At 54.8% G+C, this 18049-nt stretch overlaps 1 protein-coding gene across 25 annotated transcripts in view; it reads right to left on the reverse strand.

Moving 5' to 3' along the window:
• Positions 1–18049, reverse strand: part of NR1H3 (nuclear receptor subfamily 1 group H member 3) — a 475049-nt gene that overhangs the window by 290645 nt on the left and 166355 nt on the right. For 5 of the 25 annotated variants that reach the window (XM_085646593.1, XM_085646581.1, XM_085646582.1 and 2 more), the window contains one exon: positions 4414–5336. The exons of 6 other annotated variants lie outside the window; for them this stretch is intronic. The gene's annotated coding sequence lies outside the window, so the exon portion shown is untranslated. Of the gene's footprint in view, positions 1–4411; positions 5341–18049 lie in introns of those variants that run through there. 14 more of the 25 variants (XM_085646587.1, XM_085646589.1, XM_085646603.1 and 11 more) reach the window with 8 other exon arrangements.

Below are 18049 nucleotides of genomic sequence, written 5' to 3' on the forward strand. Positions count from 1 at the left end.
GACAAGAAGCGGGCGCAGCCGTTGTGCGAGAACGGTGGCGTATATTTTAAGCTCGGTGTTGATGAGAGATATCGGTCGATAATCTGAGCAGGACTGTGACGGGGGTTGCGTCTTCGGAAGGACGACTATAGTGGCTGTGTCTGTTTCCCGCGGGAACGAACCCTTCTTCACCACCTCTGCAAAGAGGTCCAGAAGCCGCGGGGCCAGGGTCTCACAGAAATGGGCGTAGTACCTCATTCCGTTCTTGCTTCCTTACACCCTCATTCCGTTCTTGCTTCCTTACACCCTCATTCCGTTCTTGCTTCCTTACATCCTCATCCATTCCCCATCCTTCCCCCCTTGCTGAATTTAATCCCTTTTCCTCCATTCTTTCCTTACTTTCTTTTTTCCTGCTCCTTCCTTCACCTCTTTAATTTCTTTTCTTATCAACCCTTCCTTATGCTTATCTTGCTCCTTTCCCTTCTTACTTCTATTCATCCATCACACATCATTCACTTCCTCTCTATTCCTTTATTTCTTCCTTTCACGTTCTTTTCTTATTTCCTCCTTCTTTCATCCATTACTCACATATTTCCTCCTTCCAGTACTCCCCTTCCTGCCTGAATTTGTTGCTGCCTTCTTTAATGTATTCCTTCCTTCACCCCCTCCTTCAGTGTACAATAGTTCGGTCAGTCAGTGTACAATAGTTTGGTCAGTGAGTGCACAATAGTTCGGTCAGTCAGTGTACAATAGTTTGGTCAGTGTACAATAGTTTGGTCAGTGTACAATAGTTTGGTCAGTCAGTGCACAATAGTTTGGTCAGTGTACAATAGTTTGGTCAGTCAGTGCACAATAGTTCGGTCAGTCAGTGTACAATAGTTTGGTCAGTGTACAATAGTTCGGTCAGTGTACAATAGTTTGGTCAGTCAGTGTACAATAGTTCGGTCAGTGTACAATAGTTTGGTCAGTCAGTGTACAATAGTTTGGTCAGTGTACAATAGTTCGGTCAGTGTACAATAGTTTGGTCAGTCAGTGTACAATAGTTTGGTAGTGTACAATAGTTCGGTCAGTCAGTGTACAATAGTTTGGTCAGTCAGTGTACAATAGTTCAGACAGTCAGTGTACAATAGTTCGGTCAGTCAGTGTACAATAGTTTGGTCAGTGTACAATAGTTCGGTCAGTCAGTGTACAATAGTTTGGTCAGTGTACAATAGCTCGGTCAGTCAGTGTACAATAGTTCGGTCAGTCAGTGTACAATAGTTCAGACAGTCAGTGTACAATAGTTCGGTTAGTCAGTGTACAATAGTTCAGTCAGTCAGTGTATAATAGTTTGGTCAGTGTACAATAGTTCAGTCAGTCAGTGTACAATAGTTTGGTCAGTGTACAATAGCTCGGTCAGTCAGTGTACAATAGTTCGGTCAGTCAGTGTAAAATAGTTCGGTCAGTCAGTGTACAATAGTTTGGTCAGTCAGTATACAATAGTTTGATCAGTCAGTGTACAATAGTTTGGTCAGTCAGTGTACAATAGTTTGGTCAGTCAGTATACAATAGTTTGGTCAGTCAGTGTACAATAGTTTGGTCAGTCAGTGTAAAATAGTTCAGTCAGTCAGAGTATAATAGGGTGACCAACCGTCCGTAAATTTCACGGACAGTCCGTAATTTCGGTGGTCTGTCCGTTGTCCGTGAAGGATTCTTTAACGGACGCCATTTGTCTGTAATTTTAACCGGGCACCGATCGCACCACCCTAAAGCCGGCACAGCTTCCACCCACCTCCCTTCTTGACTCCGATGCAGTACCAAAGCTCAGATCCCCAGCAGCATTGGAGAGGCACAGCGGGATGGCAACCCTCACACCTTCCGCCCTTGATGCGCTGTTAAGAGGTGCTTGAAAGCTCAGATCCCCAGCAGCATTGGAGAGGCACAGCGGGATGGCAACCCTCACACCTTCCGCCCGTGATGAGCTGTTAAGAGGTGCTTGAAAGCTCAGATCCCCAGCAGCATTGGAGAGGCACAGCGGGATGGCAACCCTCACACCTTCCGCCCTTGATGCGTTGTTAAGAGGTGCTTGAAAGCTCAGATACCCGGCAGCATTGGAGAGGCAGAGCGGGATGACTACCCTCACACCTTCCGCCCGTGATGAGCTGTTAAGAGGTGCTTGAAAGCTCAGATCCCCAGCAGCATTGGAGAGGCAGAGCGGGATGGCAACCCTCACACCTTCCGCCCTTGATGAGCTGGTAAGAGGTGCTTGAAAGCTCAGATACCCGGCAGCATTGGAGAGGTACAGCTGGATGGCAAACCTCACACCTTCCGCCCTTGATGAGCTGTTAAGAGGTGCTTGAAAGCTCAGATCCCCAGCAGCATTGGAGAGGCACAGCGGGATGGCAACCCTCACACCTTCCGCCCTTGATGCGTTGTTAAGAGGTGCTTGAAAACTCAGATACCCGGCAGCAGTGGAGAGGCACAGCGGGATGACTACCCTCACACCTTCCGCCCGTGATGAGCTGTTAAGAGGTGCTTGAAAGCTCAGATCCCCAGCAGCATTGGAGAGGCACAGCGGGATGGCAACCCTCACACCTTCCGCCCTTGATGCGTTGTTAAGAGGTGCTTGAAAGCTCAGATACCCGGCAGCAGTGGAGAGGCAGAGCGGGATGGCAACCCTCACACCTTCCGCCCGTGATGAGCTGTTAAGAGGTGCTTGAAAGCTCAGATACCCGGCAGCATTGGAGAGGCACATCGGGATGGCCACCCTCACACCTTCCGCCCTGGATGAGCTGTTCAGAGGTGTTTGAAGGTGACTGAGAGGGAGGGGCTGCAGCTTCAGGAGCAGGGGCATCTATTCAGATGCAAACAGCCCTGAATGCTCATGTCTCTGCAATTTAGAGGGGTCTCACACATTCCCTTCCTGCCCAGGGCCCCAAAAATCGTAGAACCGGCCCTTATTACCCCGAGGCAGCACGTGGTTCTCTTCACAGAGCTTAATTACTGTTACTAAATTATAAGCAAACCTCGGTTCTTCAAACATGCAGTCTATAATGTAATAAAATGAAGAAATGGCACAATCGCACCCACACTGATTAACAAAGTATGGAGGACAATCATGTAAATCAGTTCTCTTGGAGTATCTCCTTTAAGTACTGTACATAACAGTGGGGGTGGCAAAACTAACATTTTGGAAAGAGAGCCTGATGTCTCGTTGTCTTGTCCAGGAGGGGGTGAGGAGCCCTACCCCACCCTGGAAGAGACCAAGATAATACTAGAATACTGCATGCCCACCCCTGTGCCCACCCTGGTGGATCCTGTTCACCCTCCTGTGATGGCTCCTTCCATCCCCCCCCCCCCAGTGATGGTTCCTGTCCCCCCGCCTGTGATGGCTCCTGTCCCCCCCCTGTGGTGGATCCTGTCTCCACCCTGGGTGGCTTCTGTCCCAGTCCTGGAATGGCCTCTGCAGCGATGGAGAAGTTCTTGATGGGCCTCTTCTCAAAAAGGCTCAGCTTAAAATGAATATGAAAAGGTGGGCGAGTGAGTAAGTGAAGGGATGGGTGGATGGCTGGATGAATTAGTGAAAGGGTGAATGGATGAATGAAAGATTGAATAGATGGATAATGAGAGAGGATGGATGGATTGATGAGTGAGTGGAAGGATGGATGAGAGAAAAGGTAAATAGCTGGATGTATGGGTGGAAGGGTAGCTGGATGGGTAAAAGGGTGGATGGATGAATGAAAGGATGGATGAGTGATAGGGATGAGTGGATGAGTAGATGGATGGATGGGTGGATGGATGGATGGATGTAAGGAAGGAAGGATGGCTAAGTGAAAGGGTCGATGGAGAGAGAAAGGGAGGATGGATGGATGACTGAAAGGGTGGATGGGTGGATGGATGAGTGACTGGGTGGATGGATGAGTAAGTGAAAGGATGGCTGGATGGGTGAAAGGGTAAATGGCTGGATGGATGGGTAGAAGAGTGGAAGGATGAGTGTACAGATGGATAGGGTGAAAGGGTGTATGGATGGATAATGGATGGATGAGTGAAAGGATGGATGGATGAAGGGATAGATGAGTGAAATGATAGATAGAAGGATACATGATGGATAGGTTTGCAAATGGTTGAATATGTTTGGATATGGCTGGGTTTACTTATATACTATTGCGCGACCTCCTCTGATGTGTCTGTAAAACGTACCTATTGTCCTGAAGTTTTGTCCTGAATTTTGACCTCCTGTCCTGAATTTGTATCCTGAATTTTGACCCTTTGTCCTGAATTTTTACACTCACCGTCCTGAATTTGCACCGATGCCAGTTGGTCACCCTAGAGTATAATAGTTCAGTCACTCAGCACACAATAGTCCAGTCAGTCGGTATACACTAGTCTAGTCACTCAGGGTATAATATTTCACCCACCCTACCTCGCTCACTCAGAGATCAGTATTTCGCTCACCTCAGGCGGCTCCCCGCTCCCGGCTGCAGTCCCGGCTCAGCCCCGTGCGCTGCTCGCACCGTCTGATCTCCGGCAGTTCCCACGGCTCCCCGCTCCCGGCTCAGCCCCGTGCGCAGCTCTCACCGTCTGATCTCCGGCAGTTCCCACGGCTCCCCTCTCACGGCTCAGCCCCGTGCGCTGCTCGCACCGTCTGATCTCCGGCAGTTCCCACGGCTCCCCTCTCACGGCTCAGCCCCGTGCGCTGCTCGCACCGTCTGATCTCCGGCAGTTCCCTCGGCTCCCCGCTCCCGGCTCAGCCCCGTGCGCTGCTCGCACCGTCTGATCTCCGGCGGCTCCCGGCTGCAGTCCCGGCTCAGCCCCGTGCGCTGCTCGCACCGTCTGATCTCCGGCAGTTCCCACGGCTCCCCGCTCTCGGCTCAGCCCCGTGCGCAGCTCTCACCGTCTGATCTCCGGCAGTTCTCACGGCTCCCGGCTCAGCCCCGTGCGCAGCTCTCACCGTCTGATCTCCGGCAGTTCCCACGGCTCCCCGCTCTCGGCTCAGCCCCGTGAGCAGCTCTCACCGTCTGATCTCCGGCGGCTCCCGGCTGCAGTCCCGGCTCAGCCCCGTGCGCTGCTCGCACCGTCTGATCTCCGGCAGTTCTCACGGCTCCCCGCTCCCGGCTCAGCCCCGTGCGCTGCTCGCACCGTCTGATCTCCGGCGGCTCCCGGCTGCAGTCCCGGCTCAGCCCCGTGCGCTGCTCTCACCGTCTGATCTCCGGCGGCTCCCGGCTGCAGTCCCGGCTCAGCCCCGTGCGCAGCTCTCACCGTCTGATCTCCGGCAGTTCCCACGGCTCTCCTCTCACGGCTCCCAGCTCCCGGCTCAGCCCCGTGCGCTGCTCGCACCGTCTGATCTCCGGCTGCTCTGGAGGCGGCCGCCCTCGATGCTGCGGAGGGAAGGAGAGACACAGAGGTTACTGCCGGTCATTGCACCCGCGCTGACATCGGGGCTGTTTCTGATGCTTTTCCTGTTATTCAGCGCACAGCTGTCCTCCCAGACACCGCCCTCGAGGCGCTGTCGATGGGAGTAAGACTGGAGCCAGGGGCCCAAGCGAACACCCTCCCCGAGCCCCAGCAGGTGCCCTGAGTGAAGACTGATGGCCCTGGAACCACTGCAGGGGCCCTCACTAGAGGAGTGTCTCTCACACCCCTACCCGAGGACGGGTCTCTCACTCCCCTACAAATGCCCTCACTGGAGGAAGGGTTTCACACCCCTACAAGTGCCTTCACCGGAGGAAGGGTCTCACACCCCTACAAGTGCCCTCACCAGAGGAAGGGTCTCTCACACCCCTACAAGTGCCCTCACCAGAGGGAGGGTCTCACACCCCTACAAGTGTCGTCACCTGAGGGAGGGTGTTTCACACCCCTATAAGTGCCCTCACCCCAGGAAGGGTCTCTCACACCCCTACAAGTGCCCTCACTGGAGGAAGGGTCTCACACCCCTACAAGTCCCCTCACCAGAGGAAGGGTCTCTCACTCCCCTACAAATGCCCTCACTGGAGGAAGGGTCTCACACCCCTACAAGTGCCCTCACCGGAGGAAGTGTCTCACACCCTTACAAGTGTCGTCACCTGAGGGAGGGTGTTTCACACCCCTATAAGTGCCCTCACCCCAGGAAGGGTCTCTCACACCCCTACAAGTGCCCTCACTGGAGGAAGGGTCTCACACCCCTACAAATGCCCTCCCCCGAGGATGGGTCTCTCACTCCCATACAAGTGCCCTCACCGAAGGAAGGGTCTCACACCCCAAAAAGTGCCCTCACCAGAGGGAGGGTCTCTCACTCCCATACAAGTGCCCTCACCGAAGGAAGGGTCTCACACCCCAAAAAGGGCCCTCATTGGAGGAAAGGTCTCTCAAACCCCTTCAAGTGCCCTCACCGGAGGAAGGGTCTCACCCCCCTACAAGTGCCCTCATCAGAGGGAGGGTCCTCACAACCCCTACAAGTGCCATCAGCGGAGGAAGTGTCGAAAAACACCCCTACAAGTGCCCTCACTGAAGGAAGGGTCTCACACCCCTACAAGTGCCCTCACCGAAGGGAGGCTCTCTCACAACCTTACAAGTGCCCTCACCAGAGGAAGGGTCTCACACCCCTACAAGTCCCCTCACCGGAGGAAGCATCTCGCACCCCTGCAAGAGCCCTCACCGGAGGAAGGGTCTCACACCCCTACAAGAACCCTCACCAGAGAAAGGGCCTCACACCCTTACATGTGCCCTCACCTGAGGAAGGGTTTCTCACATCTCATGCAGGCACCCTCACTAGAGGAAGGGTCTCTCACACCCCTACATGGACCCTCACCAGAGGAAGGGTCTCTCACACCCCGAGCTGCGCCCTCACCCGAGGTGAGTCTCTCACATCCCTACATCAGCCCTCACCAGATGAAGGGTCTCTCACACCCCTACAAGTGCCCTCACCGGAAGAAGGGTCTCACACCCCTACAAGTGCCCTCACCAGAGGAAGGGTCTCTCACACCCCTACAAGTGCCCTCACCGGAGGAATGGTCTCACACCCATACAAGTGCCCTCACCGGAGGAAGGGTCTCTCACACCCCTTCAAGTGCCCTCGCCGGAGAAAGCATCTCACACCCCTACAAGGGCCCTAACCGGAGGGAGGGTTCTCACACCCCTACAAGTGCCCTCACCGGAGGGAGGGTCTCACACCCCTACAATCCCCACACCGGAGGAAGGGTCTCACACTCTGACAAGTCCCCTCACCAGAGGAAGGGTCTCTCACTCCCCTACAAGTCCCCTCACCAGAGGAAGGGTCTCACACCCCTACAAGTGCCCTCACCAGAGGAAGGGTCTCACACCAGTACAATTGCTCTCACTGGAGTGAGGGTCTCACACCCCTGCAAGTGCCCTCACCGGAGGGAGGGTATCTAACATTCCTACAAGTGTCCTCACTGGAGGAAGAGCCTCACACCCATATAATTGCCCTCACCGGAGGGAGGGTCTCACACCCCTACAAGTGCCCTCAACAGAGGAAGGGTCTCTCAGAACCCTACAAGTGCCCTCACCGGAGGAAGGGTCTCACACACCCCTACAAGTGCCCTCACCGGAGGAAGTGTCTCTCACTCCCCTAGAAGTGCCTTCACCGGAGAAAGGGTCTCATACCCCTACAAGTGCCCTCACCAGATGAAGGGTCTCTCACTTACCTACAAGTGCCCTCACTGGAGGAAGGGTCTCTCACAACCCTAAAAGTGCCCTCTCCGGAGGAAGGATCTCACACACCCCTACAAGTGCCCTCACCGGAGGAAGGGTCTCTCACTCCCCTACAAGTGCCCTCACCAGAGGAAGGGTCTCACAACCATACAAGTGCCTTCACCGGAAAAAGGGTCTCACACCCATACAAGTGCCCTCACCGGAGGAAGGGTCTCACACCCGTACAATTGCCCTCACCAGAATGAGGGCCTCACACCCCTACAAGTTCCCTCACCAAAGGGAGGGTCTCACACCTCTACAAGTGCCCGCACCGGAGGAAGGGTCTCTCACAACCCTACAATTGCCCTCACCAGAGGAAGGGTCTCACACACCCCTACAAGTGCCCTCACCGGAGGAAGGGTCTCTCACAACCCTACAAGCGCCCTCACCAGAGGAAGGGTTCTCACTCACTTACAAGTGCCCTCACCAGAGCAAGGGTCTCAAACCCCTACAAGTCCCCTCACCAGAGGAAGGATCTCTCACTCCCCTACATGTGCCCACACCAGAGGAAAGGTCTCTCACACCCCTACAAGAGCCCTCACCGGAGGGAGGGTCTCACACCCCTACAAGTGTCTTCACCGGAGGGAGGGTCTTTCAAACTTCTACAAGTGCCCTCACCGGATGAAGGGTCACAAACCCCTACAAGTCCCCTCACAGGAGGAAGGGTCTCACACCCCTACAAGACCCCTCACCAGAGGAAGGGTCTCTCACTCCCCTACAAGTGCCCTCACTAGAGGAAGGGTCTCACACCCCTACAAGTGCCCTCACCAGCAGGAGGGTCTCACACCGCTACAAGTGCCCTCACCGGAGGGAGGGTCTCTCACACCCCTACAAGTGCCCTCACCGGAGGAAGGGTCTCACACCCATACAAGTGCCCTCACCGGAGGAAGGGTCTCCCACACCCCTTCAAGTGCCCTCGCCGGAGAAAGCATCTCACACCCCTACAAGGGCCCTAACCGGAGGGAGGGCTCTCACACCCCTACAAGTGCCCTCACCGGAGGGAGGGTCTCACACCCCTACAATCCCCACACCGGAGGAAGGGTCTCACACTCTGACAAGTCCCCTCACCAGAGGAAGGGTCTCTCACTCCCCTACAAGTCCCCTCACCAGAGGAAGGGTCTCACACCCCTACAAGTGCCCTCACCAGAGGAAGGGTCTCACACCAGTACAATTGCTCTCACTGGAGTGAGGGTCTCACACCCCTACAAGTGCCCTCACCAGAGGAAGGGTCTCACACCCCTACAAGTGCCCTCACCGGAGGGAGGGTATCTAACATTCCTACAAGTGTCCTCACTGGAGGAAGAGCCTCACACCCATATAATTGCCCTCACCGGAGGGAGGGTCTCACACCCCTACAAGTGCCCTCAACAGAGGAAGGGTCTCTCAGAACCCTACAAGTGCCCTCACCGGAGGAAGGGTCTCACACACCCCTACAAGTGCCCTCACCGGAGGAAGTGTCTCTCACTCCCCTACAAGTGCCTTCACCGGAGAAAGGGTCTCATACCCCTACAAGTGCCCTCACCAGACGAAGGGTCTCTCACTTACCTACAAGTGCCCTCACTGGAGGAAGGGTCTCTCACAACCCTACAAGTGCCCTCTCCGGAGGAAGGATCTCACACACCCCTACAAGTGCCCTCACCGGAGGAAGGGTCTCTCACTCCCCTACAAGTGCCCTCACCAGAGGAAGGGTCTCACAACCCTACAAGTGCCTTCACCGGAAAAAGGGTCTCACACCCCTACATGTGCCCTCACCGGAGGAAGGGTATCACACCCGTACAATTGCCCTCACCAGAGTGAGGGCCTCACACCCCTACACGTTCCCTCACCAAAGGGAGGGTCTCACACCTCTACAAGTGCCCGCACCGGAGGAAGGGTCTCTCACAACCCTACAATTGCCCTCACCAGAGGAAGGGTCTCACACACCCCTACAAGTGCCCTCACCGGAGGAAGGGTCTCTCATACCCCTACAAGCGCCCTCACCAGAGGAAGGGTTCTCACTCACTTACAAGTGCCCTCACCAGAGGAAGGGTCTCAAACCCCTACAAGTCCCCTCACCAGAGGAAGGATCTCTCACTCCCCTACATGTGCCCACACCAGAGGGAAGGTCTCTCACACCCCTACAAGAGCCCTCACCGGAGGGAGGGTCTCACACCCCTACAAGTGTCTTCACCGGAGGGAGGGTCTTTCAAACCTCTACAAGTGCCCTCACCGGATGAAGGGTCACAAACCCCTACAAGTCCCCTCACAGGAGGAAGGGTCTCACACCCCTACAAGTCCCCTCACCAGAGGAAGGGTCTCTCACTCCCCTACAAGTGCCCACACTAGAGGAAGGGTCTCACACCCCTACAAGTGCCCTCACCAGCAGGAGGGTCTCACAGCGCTACAAGTGCCCTCACCGGAGGGATGGTCTCTCACACCCCTACAAGTGCCCTCACCTGAGGGAGGGTCTCTCACTCCCCTACATGTGCCCACACCAGAGGGAAGGTCTCTCACATCCCTACTAGTGCCCTCACTGGAGGAAGGGTCTCACACCCCTATATATACCCTCACCAGAGGAAGGGTTCTTACTCCCCAACAAGTGCCCTCACCGGAGGGATGGTCTCACACCCCTACAAGTGTCTTCACCGGAGGGAGGGTCTCACACCCCTACAAGTCCCCTCACTGGAGGAAGGGTCTCACACTCCTACAAGTCCCCTCACCAGAGGAAGGGTCTCTCACTCCCCTACAAGTGCCCTCACCAGAGGGAGGGTCTCACACCCCTACAAGTGCCCTCACCGGAGGAAGGGTCTCAAACCCCTACAAGTCCCCTCACCAGAGGAAGGGTCTCACACCCCTACAAGTCCCCTCGCTGGAGGAAGGGTCTCACACCCCTACAAGTGCCCTCACCGGAGGAAGGGTCTCACACCCCTTCAAGTGCCCTCACCGGAGGAAGGGTCTCTTACATCCCTTCAAGTGCCCTCCCTGGAGGAAGGGTCTCACACCTCTACAAGTCCCCTCGCTGGAGGAAGGGTCTCACACCCCTACAAGTGCCCTCACCCGAGGAGGGGCCTCACACCCCTTCAAGTGCCCTCACCGGAGGAAGGGTCTCTTACATCCCTTCAAGTGCCCTCCCCGGAGGAAGGGTCTCACACCCCTACAAGTCCCCTCGCTCGAGGAAGGGTCTCACACCCCTACAAGTGCCCTCACCCGAGGAGGGGTCTCACACCCCTTCAAGTGCCCTCACCGGAGGAAGGGTCTCTTACATCCCTTCAAGTGCCCTCCCTGGAGGAAGGGTCTCACACCTCTACAAGAGCCCTGCCCGGAGGAAGGGTCCCTCACACACCTACAAGTGCCCTCACCGGAGGAAGGGTCTCACAACCCTACAAGTGCCTTCACTGGAAAAAGGGTCTCACACCCCTACAAGTGCCCTCACCGGAGGAAGGGTCTCACACCTGTACAATTGCCCTCACCAGAGTGAAGGCCTCACACCCCTACAAGTTCCCTCACCAAAGGGAGGGTCTCACACCTCTACAAGTGCCTGCACCGGAGGAAGGGTCTCTCACAACCCTACAATTGCCCTCACCAGAGGAAGGGTCTCACACACCCCTACAAGTGCCCTCACCGGAGGAAGGGTCTCTCACACCCCTACAAGCGCCCTCACCAGAGGAAGGGTTCTCACTCACTTACAAGTGCCCTCACCAGAGGAAGGGTCTCAAACCCCTACAAGTCCCCTCACCAGAGGAAGGATCTCTCACTCCCCTACATGTGCCCACACCAGAGGGAAGGTCTCTCACACCCCTACAAGAGCCCTCACCGGAGGGAGGGTCTCACACCCCTACAAGTGTCTTCACCGGAGGGAGGGTCTTTCAAACCTCTACAAGTGCCCTCACCGGATGAAGGGTCACAAACCCCTACAAGTCCCCTCACAGGAGGAAGGGTCTCACACCCCTACAAGTCCCCTCACCAGAGGAAGGGTCTCTCACTCCCCTACAAGTGCCCTCACTAGAGGAAGGGTCTCACACCCTAACAAGTGCCCTCACCAGCAGGAGGGTCTCACACCGCTACAAGAGCCCTCACCGGAGGGAGGGTCTCTCACACCCCTACAAGTGCCCTCACCTGAGGGAGGGTCTCACACCCCTCCAAGTCTCCTCACTGGAGGAAGAGTCTCACACCCCTACAAGTCCCCTCACCAGAGGAAGGGTCGCTCACTCCCCTACATGTGCCCACACCAGAGGGAAGGTCTCTCACATCCCTACAAGTGCCCTCACTGGAGGAAGGGTCTCACACCCCTATATATACCCTCACCAGAGGAAGGGTTCTTACTCCCCAACAAGTGCCCTCACCGGAGGGATGGTCTCACACCCCTACAAGTGTCTTCACCGGAGGGAGGGTCTCACACCCCTACAAGTCCCCTCACTGGAGGAAGGGTCTCACACTCCCCTACAAGTGCCCTCACCAGAGGGAGGGTCTCACACCCCTACAAGTGCCCTCACCGGAGGAAGGGTCTCAAACCCCTACAAGTCCCCTCACCAGAGGGAGGGTCTCACACCCCTACAAGTGCCCTCACCGGAGGAAGGGTCTCAAACCCCTACAAGTCCCCTCACCAGAGGAAGGGTCTCACACCCCTACAAGTCCCCTCGCTGGAGGAAGGGTCTCACAACCCTACAAGTGCCCTCCCTGGTCTCACACCTCTACAAGTCCCCTGTGTTGTTAATCTGTACTTGTGTGTTGTGCAGTGAAGTGTGCTACTGTCCGTGTGTGCTGCTGTGTGTTGTTCATCTGCACTGAGTGTTGTGCAGTGAAGTGTGCTACTGTCCGTGTGTGTTGCTGTGTGTTGTTAATCTGTACTTGTGTGTTGTGCAGTGCAGTGTGCTACTGTCCGTGTGTGCTGCTGTGTGTTGTTAATCTGTACTTGTGTGTTGTGCAGTGTGCAGAGCAGTGTGTTACTGTCCTTGTGTGCTGCTGAGTGTTGTTAATCTGTACTTGTGTGTTTTGCAGTGCATTGTGCTACTGTCCGTGTGTGCTGCTGCGTGTTGTTCATCTGTACTTATGTGTTGTGCAGTGAAGTGTGCTACCGTCCGTGTGTGCTGCTGCGTGTTGTTAATCTGTACTTGTGTGTTGTGCAGTGCAGTGTGCTACCGTCCGTTTGTGCTGCTGTGTGTTGTTCATCTGTACTTGTGTGTTGTGCAGTGAAGTGTGCTACCGTCCGTGTGTGCTGCTGTGTGTTGTAATCTGTACTTGTGTGTTGTGCAGAGAAGTGTGTTACTGTCCGTGTGTTCTGCTGTGTGTTGTTAATCTGTACTTGTGTGTTGTGCAGTGAAGTGTGCTACTGTCCGTGTGTGCTGCTGTGTGTTGTTAATCTGTACTTGTGTGTTGTGCAGTGAAGTGTGCTACTGTCCGTGTGTGCTGCTCTGTGTTGTTACTCTGTACTTGTGTGTTGTGCGGTGAAGTATGTTACTGTCCGTGTGTGCTGCTGTGTGTTGTTAATCTGTACTTGTGTGTTGTACAGTGTGCAGTGAAGTGTGCTACTGTCCGTGTGTGCTGCTGTCTGTTGTTAATCTGTACTTGTGTGTTGTGCAGTGCAGTGTGCTACTGTCTGTGTGTGCTGCTGTGTGTTGTTAATCTGTACTTGTGTGTTGTGCAGAGAAGTGTGCTACTGTCCGTGTGTGCTGCTGTGTTGTTAATATGTACTTGTGTGTTGTGCAGTGAAGTGTGCTACTGTCCGTGTGTGCTGCTGTGTGTTGTTCATCTGTACTTGTGTGTTGTGCAGTGAAGTGTGCTACTGTCCGTGTGTGCTGCTGCGTGCTGTTAATCTGTACTTGTGTGTTGTGCAGTGAAGTGTGCTACTGTCCGTGTGTGCTGCTGCGTGCTGTTCATCTGCACTTGTGTGTTGTGCAGTGAAGTGTGCTACTGTCCGTGTGTGTTGCTGCATGTTGTCAATCTGTACTTGTGTGTTGTGCAGTGAAGTGCGCTACTGTCCGTGTGTGCTGCTGCGTGTTGTCAATCTGTACTTGTGTGTTGTGCAGTGAAGTGTGCTACTGTCCGTGTGTGCTGCTGCGTGCTGTTAATCTGTACTTGTGTGTTGTGCAGTGTAGTGTGTTACTGTCCTTGTGTGCTGCTGAGTGTTGTTAATCTGTACTTGTATGTTGTGCAGTGTAGTGTGTTAATATCCTTGTGTGCTGCTGTGTGTTGTTAATCTGTACTTGTGTGTTGTGCAGTGAAGTGTGCTACTGTCCGTGTGTGCGTCTGTGTGTTGTTAATCTGTACTTGTGTGTTGTGCAGTGAAGTGTGCTATTGTCTGTGTGTGCTGCTGTGTGTTGTTAATCTGTACTTGTGTGTTGTGCTGTGAAGTGTGCTCCTGTCCGTGTGTGCTGCTGTGTGTTGTTAATCTGTACTTGTGTGTTGTGCAGTGTGCAGAGAAGCGTGTTACTGTTCTTGTGTGATGCTGTGTGTTGTTAATTTGTACTTGTGTGTTGTGCAGGGTGCAGAGAAGTGTGCTACTGTCCGTGTGTGCTGCTGTGTGCTGTTAATCTGTACTTGTGTGTTGTGCAGAGAAGTGTGTTACTGTCCGTGTGTGCTGCTGTGTGTTGTTAATCTGTACTTGTGCGTTGTGCAGTGCAGTGTGCTACTGTCTGTGTGTGCTGCTGCGTGCTGTTAATCTGTACTTGTGTGTTGTGCAGTGTGCAGAGAAGTGTGTTACTTTCCGTGTGTGCTGCTGTGTGTTGTTAATCTGTACTTGTGTGTTGTGCAGTGAAGTGTGCTACTGTCCGTGTGTGCTGCTGTGTGTTGTTAATCTGTACTTGTGCGTTGTGCAGTGCAGTGTGCTACTGTCTGTGTGTGCTGCTGCGTGCTGTTAATCTGTACTTGTGTGTTGTGCAGTGTGCAGAGGTGTGTTACTTTCCGTGTGTGCTGCTGTGTGTTGTTAATCTGTACTTGTGTGTTGTGCAGTGAAGTGTGCTTCTGTCCGTGTGTGCTGCTGCGTGTTGTTAATCTGTACTTGTGTGTTGTGCAGTGAAGTGTGTTACTGTCCGTGTGTGTTGCTGTGTGTTGTTAATCTGTACTTGTGCGTTGTGCAGTGTGCAGAGAAAAGTGTTAGTGTCCGTGTGTGCTGCTGTGTGTTGTTAATCTGTACTTGTGTGTTGTGCAGTGCAGTGTGCTACTGTCCGTGTGTGCTGCTGTGTGTTGTTATTCTGTACTTGTATGTTGTGCAGAGAAGTGTGTTACTTTCCGTGTGTGCTGCTGCGTGTTGTTAATCTGTACTTGTGTGTTGTGCAGTGCGCAGAGAAGAGTGTTACTGTCCGTGTGTGCTGCTGTGTGTTGTTAATCTGTAGTTGTGTTTCGTGCAGTGCAGTGTGCTACTGTCCGTGTGTGCTGCTGTGTGTTGTTAATCTGTACTTGTGTGTTGTGCAGTGTGCAGACTTCAACAACTGCTGCTTCCTTTCCCCGCTGACAGGTCCAGTGAAGGGTGGCTATTAGCCCAGACCAGGACAGGCCACACCCCCTGGCACCATGGGGTGAGTGGTGAAAGCCTGTCCCTTCCCAGGCGGCCACACACCTAGGGTGCCAACTTCACTGGCAGAAGCGTGCCCCAGTGGATCATGAGACCTCTGCTGCTGGATGCAAATTCAAATTTGGATATCCACCAACATGTCAATATGAAGACACTGGGTTTTAGAGGTGGCCAAAGTCTGCGGTGCATTCTTGGTAATAGAAAGGGGTGGATAAATGCAAGCCACACCCCCTGGATTCCTCTGGGTCTCTAGGTATAAAAATAATCTCCAGAGTTGGCAGGTTTTGCTTGGTGCCAGCAGACCAGCCACAGACTTTGGATTTTTGAGTTCATTCTGCATTCTTTCAACCACATTACAAAGGTCACAGTTCAAGCTCCTGGCCCATGCATACAAGGCCCTACACAACTGCACACCCACCTACTTGAACCACCGCCTGCACTTCCATCAACCCACCAGACACTACCGCCTGCACTTCCATCAGCCCACCAGACACCACCGCCTGCACTTCCATCAGCCCACCAGACACCACCGCCTGCACTTCCATCAGCCCACCAGACACTACCGCCTGAACTTCCATCAGCCCACCAGACACCACCGCCTGAACTTCCATCAGCCCACCAGACACCACCGCCTGAACTTCCATAAGCCCACCAGACACCACCGCCTGAAGTTCCATCAGCCCACCAGACACCACCGCCTGCACTTCCATCAGCCCAGCAGACACCACCGCCTGCACTTCCATCAGCCCACCAGACACCACCGCCTGAACTTCCACCAGCCCACCAGACACCACCGCCTGCACTTCCATCAGCCCACCAGACACCACCGCCTGCACTTCCATCAGCCCACCAGACACCACCGCCTGCACTTCCATCAACCCACCAGACACTACCGCCTGAACTTCCATCAGCCCACCAGACACTACCACCTGAACTTCCATCAGCCCACCAGAAACCACCGCCTGCACTTCCATCAGCCCACCAGATACCACCGATTGAACCTCCATCAGCCCACCAGACACCACCACCTGCACTTGCATCAGCACACCAGACACCACCACCTGAACTTCCATCAGCCCACAAGACACCACCGCCTGAACTTCCATCAGCCCACCAGACACTACCGCCTGAACTTCCATCAGCCCACCAGACTCTCCCGCCTGAACTTCCATCAGCCCACCAGACTCTCCCACCTGAACTTCCATCAGCCCACCAGACACCACCGCCTGCACTTCCATCAGCCCACCAGACACCACCGCCTGAACTTCCATCAGCCCACCAGACACCACCGCCTGCACTTCCATCAGCCCACCAGACACCACCGCCTGCACTTCCATCAACCCACTAGACACTACCGCCTGAACTTCCATCAGCCTACCAGACACTACCACCTGAACTTCCATCAGCCCACCAGAAACCACCGCCTGCACTTCCATCAGGCCACCAGACACCACTGATTGAACCTCCATCAGCCCACCAGCCACCACCACCTGCACTTCCATCAGCACACCAGACACCACCACCTGAACTACCATCAGCCCACAAGACACCACCGCCTGAACTTCCATCAGCCCACCAGACACTACCGCCTGAACTTCCATCAGCCCACCAGACTCTCCCGCCTGAACTTCCATCAGCCCACCAGACTCTCCCACCTGAACTTCCATCAGCCCACCAGACACCACCGCCTGCACTTCCATCAGCCCACCAGAAACCACCGCCTGAACTTCCATCAGCCCACCAGACACCACCGCCTGCACTTCCATCAGCCCACCAGACACCACCGCCTGCACTTCCATCAACCCACCAGACACTACCACCTGAACTTCCATCAGCCCACCAGAAACCACCGCCTGCACTTCCATCAGCCCACCAGACACCACCGATTGAACCTCCATCCGCCCACCAGACACCACCACCTGCACTTCCATCAGCACACCAGACACCACCACCTGAACTTCCATCAGCCCACAAGACACCACTGCCTGAACTTCCATCAGCCCACCAGACACTACCGCCTGAACTTCCATCAGCCCACCAGACTCTCCCGCCTGAACTTCCATCAGCCCACCAGACTCTCCCGCCTGAACTTCCATCAGCCCACCAGACACCACCGCCTGAACTTCCATCAGCCACCAGACACCACCGCTTGAAAGTCCATCAGTCCACCAGACACCACCATCTAAACTTCCATCAGTCAACCAGACACCACCGCCTGAACTTCCATCAGCCCACCAGACACCACCGCCTGAACTTCCATCAGCCCACCAGACACCACTGCCTGAACTTCCATCAGCCCACCAGACACCACCACCTAAACTTCCATCAGCCCACCAGACAACACCGCCTGAACTTCCATCAGCCCACCAGACACCACCGCCTGAACTTCCATCAGCCCACCAGACACCACCGCCTGAACTTCCATCAGACCACCAGACACCACTGCCTGAACTTCCATCAGCCCACCAGACACAACCACCTGAACTTCCATCAGCCCACCAGACACCACCGCCTGCACTTCCATCAGCCCACCAGACACCACCGCCTGAACTTCCATCAGCCCACCAGACACCACCGCCTGCATTTCCATCAGCCCACCAGACACCACCGCCTGCACTTCCATCAACCCACCAGACACTACCGCCTGAACTTCCATCAGCCCACCAGACACTACCACCTGAACTTCCATCAGCCCACCAGAAACCACCGCCTGCACTCCCATCAGCCCACCAGACACCACCGATTGAACCTCCATCAGCCCACCAGACACCACCACCTGCACTTCCATCAGCACACCAGACACCACCACCTGAACTTTCATCAGCCCACAAGACACCACTGCCTGAACTTCCATCAGCCCACCAGACACTACCGCCTGAACTTCCATCAGCCCACCAGACTCTCCCGCCTGAA

Source organism: Triturus cristatus, chromosome 3_1 (assembly GCF_964204655.1).
Source record: "Triturus cristatus chromosome 3_1, aTriCri1.1, whole genome shotgun sequence".
NCBI lineage: Eukaryota > Metazoa > Chordata > Amphibia > Caudata > Salamandridae > Triturus > Triturus cristatus.